Source organism: Taudactylus pleione, unplaced genomic scaffold, assembly GCF_031769625.1.
Source record: "Taudactylus pleione unplaced genomic scaffold, aTauple2 ptg001080l, whole genome shotgun sequence".
NCBI lineage: Eukaryota > Metazoa > Chordata > Amphibia > Anura > Myobatrachidae > Taudactylus > Taudactylus pleione.
Genome location: NW_028285481.1, coordinates 440,001 through 453,281, shown reverse-complemented (window position 1 = coordinate 453,281; position 13,281 = coordinate 440,001). Strand labels below are relative to the sequence as shown.

The 13,281-nt window shown below is 43.2% G+C and overlaps 1 pseudogene; it reads left to right on the top strand.

The window, feature by feature from the left end:
* Positions 1-13,281, top strand: part of LOC148453844 (IgGFc-binding protein-like) — a 270,224-nt pseudogene that overhangs the window by 35,955 nt on the left and 220,988 nt on the right.

Below are 13,281 nucleotides of genomic sequence, written 5' to 3'. Positions count from 1 at the left end.
ACATGGGAATATACTCCACTGAATAGTATTACTTCTTAGTTAGATATAGCAGATGTGATGTACAAATTAAGCTTCAGATGTAGTTGGAGGGGTATATTATATCATTATACGTTATGTGAATATGGTCCGTATATATCCTGAGTGAGACAGGTGAACTCAGTCACATAATGTCAGGTCACACGCTGTTTCTTAGGCTGTTGTTCTTAGTGAATGCCTCAATGAGGTTATAGAAGACTTACACCTGTCCAGGCTCTGACTGATGCTGACTGACTCCCTGGTTGTGTGGCTGTGTTCTGTCACAGAGCTCCTGATATAATAGTAGTAAGCAGTCTAGTATTAGATATACACAGTTGCTGCAGTCTAATTTCACTAATCACTGAGGAGGGCTGCAGGGAACGGTTCTGCCTTCACATTAATGTCATAGTATGATATGTTAGAGGATCTTTTCCGTGTATAAGTTAGTGGGTATAGTAAGAAGAGAATATAGGGCTGTCACTGTGAAGAGATTACAGACCTCTCCCGACATATTCCAGTCAGCACCAGTGGTTACTGACAGCTCTGTCTGCTCCCCTCAGACCGTAGGTAAGCTCTCTATGCTTAAAGGGGGCAGAAATCTGCTCTGATCCCCCTACTCTATGGCCATCACTCATCACTTCTTCTCATCTGCTGTCCACTTTAGAGAGCATGGACTCCATCTCTTACATCAGGTACCTGACTCGGACTCCTTCCTCTTTCATTCATTACCTCAGGTCAGCTCAGCTCTAACTGACCCCTCTCTACAACTGTCACTTCTCCTCAGTGTCAGTGTGCACAGTCATCAGTACTAGCTCTAACCGACCCCTCTCTCCAACTGTCACTTCTCCTCAGTGTCAGTGTGCACAGTCATCAGTACTAGCTCTAACCGACCCCTCTCTCCAACTGTCACTTCTCCTCAGTCTCAGTGTGCACAGTCAGCACCACTAGCTCTAATTGACCCCTCTCTCCAACTGTCACTCCTCAGTGTCAGTGTGTACTGTCAACAGCACTAGCTCTAACTGACCACTCTCTCCAACTGTCACTTCTCAGTGCCCGTGTGCACAGTAAGCAGCACTAGCTCTAACTGACCCCTCTCTCCAACTGTCACTTCTCCTCAGTGTCAGAACTAGCTCTAACTGGTTTTAGGCATCCAGAACCTTCTGGATAATTCTGGCCCACGCCAACAATTATGTATAATTAAAAATAGTATTACATATTTGTGGTACAATTATATTTATATTAACCATTAAACATGTATAATAGTTATATATTAATACTTATATTTCAATTCTTAACACAGTTTATATAGTCATATCACCTGTTTGCTGGATTAACTCTAATTAAAGGTTACATTTAAATAAAAATATTTTATTTTCTCATACTAGCTATGACCTGCCCAGCCAATAGCAAGTACAAACTCTGTGCCGATGTCTGTTCTGCATTGTGCGCTGGGATCACCGATCCAGCCAAATGCCCCACCACCTGTTCAGAGGGCTGTGAGTGTGACGATGGCTTCTTGTTTGATGGGAAGAACTGTGTGTATATAAACAATTGTGGCTGCTTCGTAGATGGACAGTACTATCAGGTAGGTGTATCTGCTCTTGAGGTAGATCTGGCATAATAAAGATAAACTGTTTCTCAAACCGTAAGAACTTTCCAGGTCTCCCCTGAAGGATAAGCACAGGATTTACTGTAGTTTAAGACTGAATTACAATTCAATGCAAAGAGGAGTCTTTACCTTGTTGATACTTTATGTAATTCTTTCATAACGCTGGTTAGCTACACTTGTTCTGTTAGTTTGAAGGTCATAAAACCATATATCTAAAGCACTGCTGTATACAACAATAGACTGAATAATCTGTATTTCTTTTGCAGTGACCTTATTTTCTCATACAATATTAATGAGCTTTTTATGTAATTACAACTGTCTATTTACTGGCTTGTCCTGCTTTAATTTCAACAGCCTAATGTGAAAGTTCTATCCAGCGATTGTAAAGTCGCTTGTACATGTAGCCCGATTGAAGGACTCATCTGTGTGGACAACGTCTGTGCGGCGGATGAGAAGTGTCAGATTATGGATGGTGTTGTTGGATGTTTTACAGGTAAAATAGGCAATTTGCTGATCAATAAATAATATTGTATAATTTTTATGCATGAAGTCAAACTTCATTGTTTTGGGTAGAACTGTAGGTAGATCTATATTAGAGATAAGCAGCTTTGGTTTCCTTGCCTGGTTGAGAGCCGGGCGCTTGGAGCCAGAAGCAGAACTGAACCCACCCGAGCTTACCATTTACAAGTAGACTTTAGGAGTAGATCCAGGTCCCAGCTTCCTGGTTTCCGAATCCAGTTAGCTACCATTACAATGGTAACAAGCTACTGGTTGGCTGAGCATAGCTGCCTCTTAGCCAATGAGGAAGTGCTGGCTGAGAGACAGTTATTCTCAGCCAACCAGTCGCCCGTTACCATGGTAATGGCCACTGATTGGATCACACACACACATGCCTGCTCAGATCCATGCAGGCTTGTGAGTGTAAAAATAGAATATATTTTTTTAAATGGCTTGGTGTCCCCCCCCTAAGACAACCTGCGTCGGACTTTTGGGGGCCAGTCCTGGTTGTGAAAATATGGAGTAAAAATGATGTAGGGAGTCCCTTCTATTTTCAACAACCAGCACTGGTTTCTTTCTAGTGGAGATGTAATGCCACAGTCATGGGATATGCTAATATTGCTGGTACCCCCAGCCATAATATTCAGCATCCCTTTCTAGATTGGCCAGGCTGGGAATTCCTGGGGAAGTGGGGAACCAAAATGAAAAGGGGTCCACCTCTTCAGGGCACGCAAGGCCTTACCTGAAGGCATCCCTATTGAATGGGTTTCCCAAATAAAAGTATTTGAAACCTGCTATGTTAATTAATTGGAAAACCACTGCAAGACCTTTGTACAATGAAGGGTTTTAAGTGGAAGCAGTCAGGACTTTGTATAATGCTGTAGCTTACTGTACATTACTTTGTTTTCTAATACAATGGATAAAAGTAAATCTGAACAAAGTAGGATTCAGAAACTTATAGAGAGAAGAGCAGTTATTCCCAAATACTGTAATCACCATAGTAACTGTATTATGTCACATTCTGTTAATCGCTATACTGATATACATTACGTATATACCATCCAACATGACTACTCCACCCGGTACACAATGCTCTGCTTCTGACATTGAACTGACTTTATGATTGCAATCACCTGTGTTGAATGAATAAAATGATGAGAAGGAGATTCAACATAGGTGACTGCAATCCTAATGTAAGTGGTAAATCCAGGAGTAGATTGTTCTGTACCTGACAGATTGGGCCATGTTGGAGGAACTGTACAGAGAGTTTAGATGAGGAATAAAGTGACTGAATGTGGCACACACAATCCAAGCTACATGTAGGAGCATTTCATGGTTACAATTTGCTTTTAGTCTATAGAACCTTTAACATCTAAAACTCAGGTTTGAGAAGCCTCATATTATACATGGCATGTGATAAGAGGGTCCTTTTATTTAATCTGAATACACAATGAAAATATGTGTGTAACTCTCCTTTACCCTCTGTTCCCTTACCTGGGACACTGGGTTACTTATTATAGGATATGTCTTAATATCAGTGATGTATGTTAACGTCTGTGCCACCACCCAAGCTATTTAAGTCTTGCCTGGGAAAACCCACTGACTGAGTGTATAGTGTAGCAAATGTTCAATATGCAAATTACCATACCTCTTAATTTACATAATATTTACCACCTGGTTCTTTTCTTCCATAGTATGTAGCTGTGTTGGAACTTCCACAATATCCACTCCAGGTAAATACCACACAATAGCAACTATTTCAAGTTTCTTTTATAAAGAGTGATGGCAAAGAACTTTCACTTGTAGTTTACTCATATATTACATTTAATATACATAAGAAATACAATGTTTATATTTCCACTATAAATATCGAAGGTAAAGGTAACATAAGCCTAGGAACTATGGGCCTGATTCAGAACCGCTCGCGAGCGCTATGCGCTCACGAGTGGGTTGATGTTAGGCCACTGCGCATGCGCATGCCAGAGCCGGCTCTGATGTGCACATGCGTGATACCCAACTAGCGACGGGCGCTCCGGGTCTCGCACCAAAAGGGGGCGGCTGTCGATTTTGATCGACAGCTCGCACTGTTTTGGCGGCGTGGCATGGGAGTGGCTTCACAAACGGATGCGTTCCCATGCGAACACCTGCCGTTTGTGGGCGGTCTCACTGACATCACCAGTGATGTCGGTGGGAGAGCTTTTGGCCCTATTAGAACCAGAAGCTCTCTTGCGGCCACGAGACCCTACCACACGGATCTGGTCAGGGCCTATGTTTATAAATATTTCCAGTTCAATATATTTATGTCCAGCTCAGTTGATAAATTACAGATATTGTAAAATTGACTTTTTAACCTTGTTATGAGACTTCTTCTTGAAGTAATTATAGTCACAGTTGTATAATAAGTTATTATAAATATATTCCGTGCTGCATCAAGGTTATGTACATGTAAAGTACCTATGCAGGTGCCTGGATGAGTAATAAAACCTTACAAAGTCAATAGACAATTCCTTGTGGGGTTATACAAAAGCCAGAGAATAAGGCTGTATGCATATTTCATTATTGGATTCTCATTAGCTACTGTAGAATTTTTGAGGATTAGGTTTCATTCTGCCACAGCAGTGAATAGTAGGCCTGATTCAGACCCGCTAGCGAGCGAAGGACGCTCGCAAGCGGGTCGATGGTGCCCGAATGCGCATGCGCACGACGGAGGGAGCTCCGTCGTGCGCATGCGCGAGACCCGGCGAGCGACGAGGAATACGTCACTTGGGGTCTCGCACCAAAGGGGGCGTGCTGTCGATGGTGACTGACAGCACGCCCCCTTTGGTGGGCGTGCCGGGGGCGTGTTTGCCAGACAGAGGCGTTCCCATGGAAAGGCCTACCATCTGGGTCCGGCCCCACTGACATCAGTAGTGATGTCAGTGGGAGTGATTTTGGCTCTGATAGAACCAAAATCACTCCTGGTCTTGCGGCAGCAAGACCCTACCACAGGGTCTCGTCGCAAGCCCGATGGTCGCAATGGTCTTGACCATCGCGACCATCTTTTTGGCCGCTCGCATATGCTGTGGGTGGTCACCCACAGCTATGCTAACGGCCAGGAGGCCGCTCCATTTTTAGGTAGGAGGGCCATGATTTAGAGCGAGCACTCTGGTCAGAGCGTTTGGTTCTGAATCAGGCCCAGTATTCCCCTCCTGCAGAGACGTCGCTAGGGTTGGTGTCTCCTGGTGCTGTTACCCATGGTGACACTCCCCCCTCCACCAAAAAAGTTAAATCAGGACCAAGGTGCACAGCTCCACACTATTTCCCCCTTACCAGTCCAGTACCCACACTGCAGTGCTCCTCCCAGAATGCATGCGCACTCGGCGGGTGTGATGACATCATGCCCTGCATTCTGTGTAAAGAAGAGAGGACGGAGTGGACCAAAATACTGCTGCAGCCAGTCCACCCACACCTTGCCATCCATGGCTACACAGAAGGTCCAGTAACATTCCACATGGACACTGAATCTCAGAGAGTGGTCTCAGGCATCCCACTGTTAACTGGCATCTGTTCCTGCCGGCTACACTGCGCCCTTCCTTTTACACTGGGGGAGGGATCTGCTCTACACTCCAGCCTGATGCCACTCGGCTCTGTGACAATAAGTCTTAATTAATAAATCTTGCCATTTTCTACTTTGACTGATATAGCTGCTTTGACATACTCGATAAGTAACATGCCTATTTACTAATAAGTGCTGTATACATTTGCTGCTAAATATGCTACATCCAGAAGTTTTGCTCTCTATATCCTTGGAGGGGACTATGGGCCTGATTCTGACCCGGTCGCAAGTGCTGAGCGCTCGCAACCGGGTCGATGGTGGCCCAGAGCGCATGAGCACGACAGAGCCAGCTCCGTCGTGCGCATGCGCGAGACCCGGATATCGACAGGCAATCCGTCGCTTCGGGTCTCGCACCAAAGGGTGCGTGCTGTCAATGTTGTGACAGCACACCCCCTTTGGTGGGCGGGTCGGTGGGGTGGCTGCCCAGATGGAGGTGTTCCCATGGGAATGCCTACCGTTTGGGGGCAGCCCAACTGACATCACAAGTGATGTCAGTGGGAGATCTTTCGGATCTGTTTGAGCCGAAAGCTCTCTGGGGCTTGCGGCCATGAGACCCTACCACAAGGGTCTCATCGCAAGCCCGATGGTCACGATGGTCTTGAATTATCTCTGCTGGATATGTTTAGGAAGCCGGCGCCCGCAATCTGGACCGCCGATTTTCCGAATCCTCTATTCCGCCTAGGGTTAAATGACAGGCGTCTACAATCTAGACGTCTGTCATTTTCCCGGCGCCATGAGCGGACAGCCACGGGAGGTGAGGGTTAGGTTTAGGGCACCGGGAGGGAATTCGGGCTAGGCACCCCCCTGGGAGGGTTAGGGTTTGGCTAGGGGCAGGGAGGGTTAGGGTTAGGCACCCCCGGGGGGGGACTTAGGGTTAGGCACCCCCCGGGGGACTTAGGTTTAGGCAGCGGGGAAGTGGGGATTAGGGTTAGGCAATTAGAGGGGGGAGGTTAGGGTTAGGCACCCCTAAGGAGGGTTATGGTTAGGGGGGTTGGTTAGTATAGTTTATACTTACCTTAGGGACGATCAGGATTTTCAGCGCTGTTGGGCTTCCGCTGCCGGGCTCTGCTGTTTTATCGGGCTCTGCCGCCGGGAATCGAGCTGCCGGTCATGCGGCAGCCGGCTTTTCATACCGAATGCATCTCTGCTTGTTACACAGTGTTTCTTCAATTAGCTGCTGCTTCCAGATAAAGCAATCCTCAGTACTTAGTTATAATGCAGCCTTCTTCCTAGTTTCACTCGCTCTGCTTACACTGTTCCTATATACAGTGCCTGTTCCTATACACAGTGCCTGTCACTGACTTATCTCTGCCTGATGTAGATATGAAGTATCACTAGCTATAGTATAAGAGATAACTTATATAATTCTCCTACTATACGTTCTTTAGATGCTCCTTATAGATAATTATCTGAGCAGATATCCTAATGCTGCCAGGTCACTTGCAAGGAGTGTTATTAATAAGGTGTTTCCTGATGATTCCTATACTCCTGGAATATGATATTTGTCCCTATACTGTCTCTGTATTGGGACTGAGGGCGTCTGTGTGGGTGCTGGGCATTAACTACTCACTGCCACCTCAGCGCTACTGCTGCCATCTCCCTCACTCTGGAGCCACCCCGCCTCCTTTATCTCTGGCTCCTATTGGCTGCAGGCCGGCCTCCAATAAGCTGACAGCAGGAACTGACTTGTGACTGCTTCTGCTGTCTGTACATGATGGCGCCGGCTTCTTACAGTGGGGGCGACCCACCGGACACACTCTTCCTCCAGAGCCCAGCCGCTATCAGCACACCGCCCGGCAGTGCCGCTGACAGCACACACTGCTGCTTTCACCAGAGCCCCACACTGGCACCACGATCACACACCTCGCTGAGCGCTAACACTGTGCAGGTCAGCAGTGATGTGATCAGTGGAGGGGGAACTGCAGACTGACCGCTAGCGCAGCCCTTATATACACCTAGTCTAGCGCCGTGCGACCTACCCTCTATCCCACTTACAGCACGAGCTCCTACCTCATCAATGTCCTCAAGTCCTTGAATCCCCTGTCATCTATGAATGCTCTGCCTCTACTGTGGCTTCTGCTTACCCCCTCACAATCTATAAATATACTGCATACATAATATATTTTAAATAAATGATACTTTAACGTATATATATATATATATATATATATTACATCTCCAACATTTAATATATAACCAATTGCTCTTAATACATGAATACATTGAGGTGCCAGTCAGCTACTCCCAATATGTTCATGCCACACACATATATATATATATATATATATATATATATATATATAATATGTCAAAAATCCACTGCACTCGCCACTCCCAGATTCAGGGTGCAGACCTGCACTCGCCATTTTCAGGCCTGTGGTGATAGCAGCTACCAGGTTTCCATAAGTATGACAGATAGTGTAGGACCTGCAGGGTCCCATGATGTGGGCTACAGGCTTAAATACATTGATCAATCCATGAACCAAACCCCCATTATTTAAGTATTATTGTGAGTGATTTAAAAATGGTGAGTGCTGAGTTTTCTGTGTGTATATATATATATATATATATATATATTTATAAATATATATATCTTCTAAGTCAAACACTTCTGCAATATTATTAGTTGAAATCTCCTGGATTCTCCTCTGTGTTTCCAAGAGAGATTAATCAGCTCACCTGTGTCTGGAATATTCCTAGCCTCTTCCCGTAGGTTCTCTGGTAAGTATTCCTTTACTGTCATTTTCTCTTGTGTATCTTCCTGTAGGATTTCAGGTAAGTATTCATTTACTGTTGTGTTCTCTTATGTGTCTCCCCGTCGGGTTTCAGGTAAGTATTCCATTGGTGTGTTTTCTTTGTAAAAGTATCCTTATCCATTGTTTTCAGCCTCTACTTCCTCCAAATCACTGTGATCTAAATTATTAGTATTCAAGTTTAATAGCTCCTCTTGTGATAGCCTGTTGGGGGAAACACATGCATCTTGACTATCAAAATTGTCCAATCTAATCTCTCCTCCGATAGGCAGCAAATGCTGTCTGTGATAAAGTAAGTACTTTTTCTAACCCATTCTCAGACTTAATTTTATAGACAGGTAAATCTGGGAACTTCTCCACTACCACAAAAGGAACTTCCCTCCACCTACTGTATGAGCGATCTTAAATTTCCGGGGCATTAATATGTTTTATTCTTTTTCCCTGGTTTTGTAGCTGTTTCATTTGCTAGTTCATAAGCTCTCCATAGCTCTTCCCTTAGATTCTCAATATACTTAGTATGGGATACATGTGTCTTATTTCCTGGAGTAATCCCCATACACCCGTCTATTGGAAGTTTAGCCTCCCGAACATTAAGTAATAGGGAGACAAGCCTGTTGCCTTGTTCTTCGTACAATTATATGCATGGACCAACTTATTTATATACCGCTTCCACTTGTGTTTGTCCAATGGGTTTAGAGTACCCAACATATTAAGTAATGTATGGTTAAACCATTCTGGCTGGGGGTCACCTTGAGGGTGATAGGGAGTTGTTCGGGATTTTGTAGTGCCACAAATGGTGCAAAGCTCTTTGATTAACCTGCTTTCAAAATCCCTTCTTTGGTCAGAATGCAGCCTATTTATTAAGCCAAAGTGGATGAATAATTTGTCCCATAAAGTATTAGCCACTGTGGATACGCTTGGGCATACCGGGTAAAGTGATCGGTCACTATTAGCACATTGCATTTCTTCCTGGGTTCCACTTCCAAGGTAAGATAATCTATACATATTAAGTCCATCCGACCATTGATCTGAATGTTAGCTAGAGGAGATATTTTAGCTGGCAATGATTTTCACACAATGCAATTTCCACATGAATGACACTATTTCTCAATCTCAATTCTCATGCCTAGATAATAGAGCCTATCAGTGTCATGAACCCGGGCTAACTCACAGATACAACAATCTGGATCAGCTGGTTGTGACGCCGGCGCACCACGGTCACTTACCAAAATACACGGTTTTTCTGCCACCACGCAGACGGTTCTCCAGAGGTCTGCGATCTCCCACCAGATTAATAATAAATCACATTCAAATTACACACAAATATGTAGCATGGGCCTATCCAGGCACGCAATTTCAATAAGAATCACGGAGAATATGCTAGATTAAATGTGTTTAATCCAAAAAATATTTTCAAGGCTTAGTTACAAAAATATTAATAAAATGACAAACAGATTATAATGCAAATATTTAAAAAAAATAAAAGAGAAAACTCAGAGTCCCTAAGATAACTCACAATTAAGTTCTTAGGACTGCTGATGGGGTGGGGAGTTTCATCCACAAGAATCCTGGTGCACTCGCAGAACGTCCGTCTGATTCCCAATGAGTGAACATTGAATGCTGGATAGTATTCCTTTATTATACATCCCTAATTTTTTGTTCATACTTAACAGGGTCTCCCTATAAGGTCAGCAGGTTTTGAGATCAATAGATTTTCAATACAGGGTTACCTGGCCAAACTGACCGGGTCCCTGCTTTAAAGATATGTGACAATATAACTCACTCTTCAACTTCTCCCTTCCAGACCTATAGTAAATACCATAATCCTTATCTCAGCCTCTGTAGCATAACAAGAGTCTTTAGAAGTAGAGCACTGAAGTAACAGGAGATCTGTTCTGGGATTATGATCTAGGACACTGACTTCAGGGGTCATACAAAGGGAGAGTTGTTCACACATGACCTCACACTGTGAGGGATATACATTATTTTGTTATCTGCAAGCCATCCACTTTATTTTCACCTTTTGATAAACCCAGTCCTTCCTGATCTGCACACGGAATAACAATTTTTAATACAGAATATAAAATGACAACATCACACATCATACAATATCATAATTTGTGAGGGCCTATTCATCACAATCGGTTATTAAACCCAAGGTCTTCTCAAATCCCAGATGTCCATGGTAGTCGTGTAATGCCTGAATCACCAATGTCCAATACCTTTTGGGCAATATAACTTGGGGTTATCCCTTACCATTTGTTCTCAGTGCATTCCGATATAAAACCCAATTTTTTATGTATAGACTCTTCCTTTGCTTTATCAACATCTGAATGTCTTTTGATTTTGTACCTACTGTAAGGTTTGAGTGACTGTGGTTTTATTCATTAAAGAATAAACATATCCTATATCTGGATCTTGCATTTGTTCATGGCGAAATTGTTGGTGATTCATTTTAGGTATTCCTTAAAGTTCAACTACACTAAGCCAGCAATATGACAAAGGTAGTGCCTTGTAAGATGCCCCTAAACTGCTAATTTGCTCCTACCCACTCATATTTTAAATATTTATTTTACAACACATTTCTTTGATTTCCCCAACTGGCACTTCCACCCACTCATCTTCCCCTTTATCAGCCAACTGGTTTGGTAGTCTAGAAAGTGTGTCACCATCTGTATTATTGACTCCTGGCCTGTATTACAGTTTGAAATCATAGAGAGCAAGAGCGGACATCCATCGATGCCCCGTGGCATCAAGCCTAGCTGTGGTTTGTACATCAACGGATTGTTATCTGTGTGTACATCAAAAGATACCCATACAAGTAGTTGTGGAACTTTTCTGTTAGACACCATTTTAAAGCAAGGAACTCTAGTTTGTGTGTAGGGTACCTTCTCTCGCTTCTAGATAGTTCTCTGCTTACAAACGATATAGGCCTCAATTCATACTGCTGTTTTTGGTATAATACTCCCCATATCCCCTCTTGAGAGGCATCTATATGCACTGTGTACGGCAAAGTGGGGTCAGCATGGGCCAATACAGGTGCCTTTGTTAGATAATTTTTTAACTCATTTAAAGATTTATCACATTCAGGTGTCCATCTATTCCCAAATGGTTTGTTGGTTTTATGATATTGGCTAATGTCATTTTTCCTGATTTGATCCTTTCCCTTCTTTTTTTTCACACAGTAGGATATCCCTTAGTTAAATCTGTTAAGGGCTTAGCAATTTTTGAATAATGGGGTATGAAGCGGTAATAATACCCACAAAACCCTATAAATAATTGTAAATATTTTAATTTCTTAGGGCATGGCCAATTATTCACTACCACTACCTCCACCTTGGAGGGATCAGTGGCAATAACATTGCGACTAAGAATGTGACCCAGGTACTTGACTGAGGACTGACAAAGCCTACATTTTTCCAGAGAAAGTTTCAGTCCTCCTTCCTCCAATCTGTCTATAACCTTTAATAAGCGTCTATTGTGCTCCTTAAGTGTATTACTGAGGACAATGATATTGTCTAGGTAGACTATGACTTCCCGATAATTCATGTCCCCCACTATCTGGTCCATGGTCCTCTGGAAGGTTGCAGGAGCCCCTTTTATACCCTGGGGAATCATCAGTAATTTAAAAAATCCCAGCAGGCCTATGAAGTAGTTTTCTCTTTGTCTTCTGGGTTCTTGGGTATTTGGTAGAACCCACTCCATAAATCTAAAATGGATAACCAATTGTTACTTGTAGGCAGTCTAAGGCTTTGTCAATCCTAGGTTCCATATATTGATCGGGTTTGGTTGTCTGCCTTAATGTCCAATAATCTACGAACATGCGTATATCTCCATTTTTTCCAATGCTGCCACGACGGGAGAAGCATAAGGGCTATGAGATTCAATAATTACTTCATTCTCAAGCAGCCCTTTCAAATGTACTCTTACATCATTAAAATCAGCAGGAGCTATCCGGCGAGAATGTTCCTGGTATGGGGTATCATCAGTAAGGTTAATCCGATGTTCAACCCCTTTTGCTCTCCCTAAATCCCACTCCTCCAAAGAAAATACCTGTTCTCTTTTTATTAATTCACTTATTACATTTTGACCATCTTTTGTGGGAATGTCACTATCATGGAAACACATAGCGAATCTACCCTCACCATCAAGATCTTCATCTTCTACCCCCATCTGCACATGCAAGTATATTATAAATGTTAGTATTGGTCCTAATGATCATAGGCAGCTCATCTCTACCTCCAGGGATTTCTGGGCAGATTAACACAATGAAGGGAACCTGTAAATTTTCTTCATTATCATCTGTGAATTCTAAAGTCGCTTGTATATAGCCCAAATGGGGATATTTTTCTGCACTCAAACCTCTTAAAGGTTGTATGGGTATCTCTGACAATTTTGCATTATACCAGGATTAAAGTATGATTGACACCTGTGAACCACTGTCTAATAAGATGGTACATAGGTGTCCATTGACTTTAACAGACAAAATGGGGGTGGGTCCCATTAAACCTTCGAGCAGGGCACCATTCCTCCAAGTATTCCCTATAGCGCATTCATCAATTTTGAGGCAGCCTGTGATGGGGGTCACAGACCTCCCTCGACCGTTTCTGTGCTCCCTCCTATATCTGTTTTGTTCATTTCTTGTAGGAACATTTCCATTAGAACCAATATTCTGATTACATTCATACGACATATGTCCCATACGCCTACACCTAAAACATCCTCTAGTTATAGGCCGAACTTCTCTACCCATACCTCTATTTGAAGTAGAGGTGGTCACCCCTTGCAATGATTGAGTAGCACTATGAAAA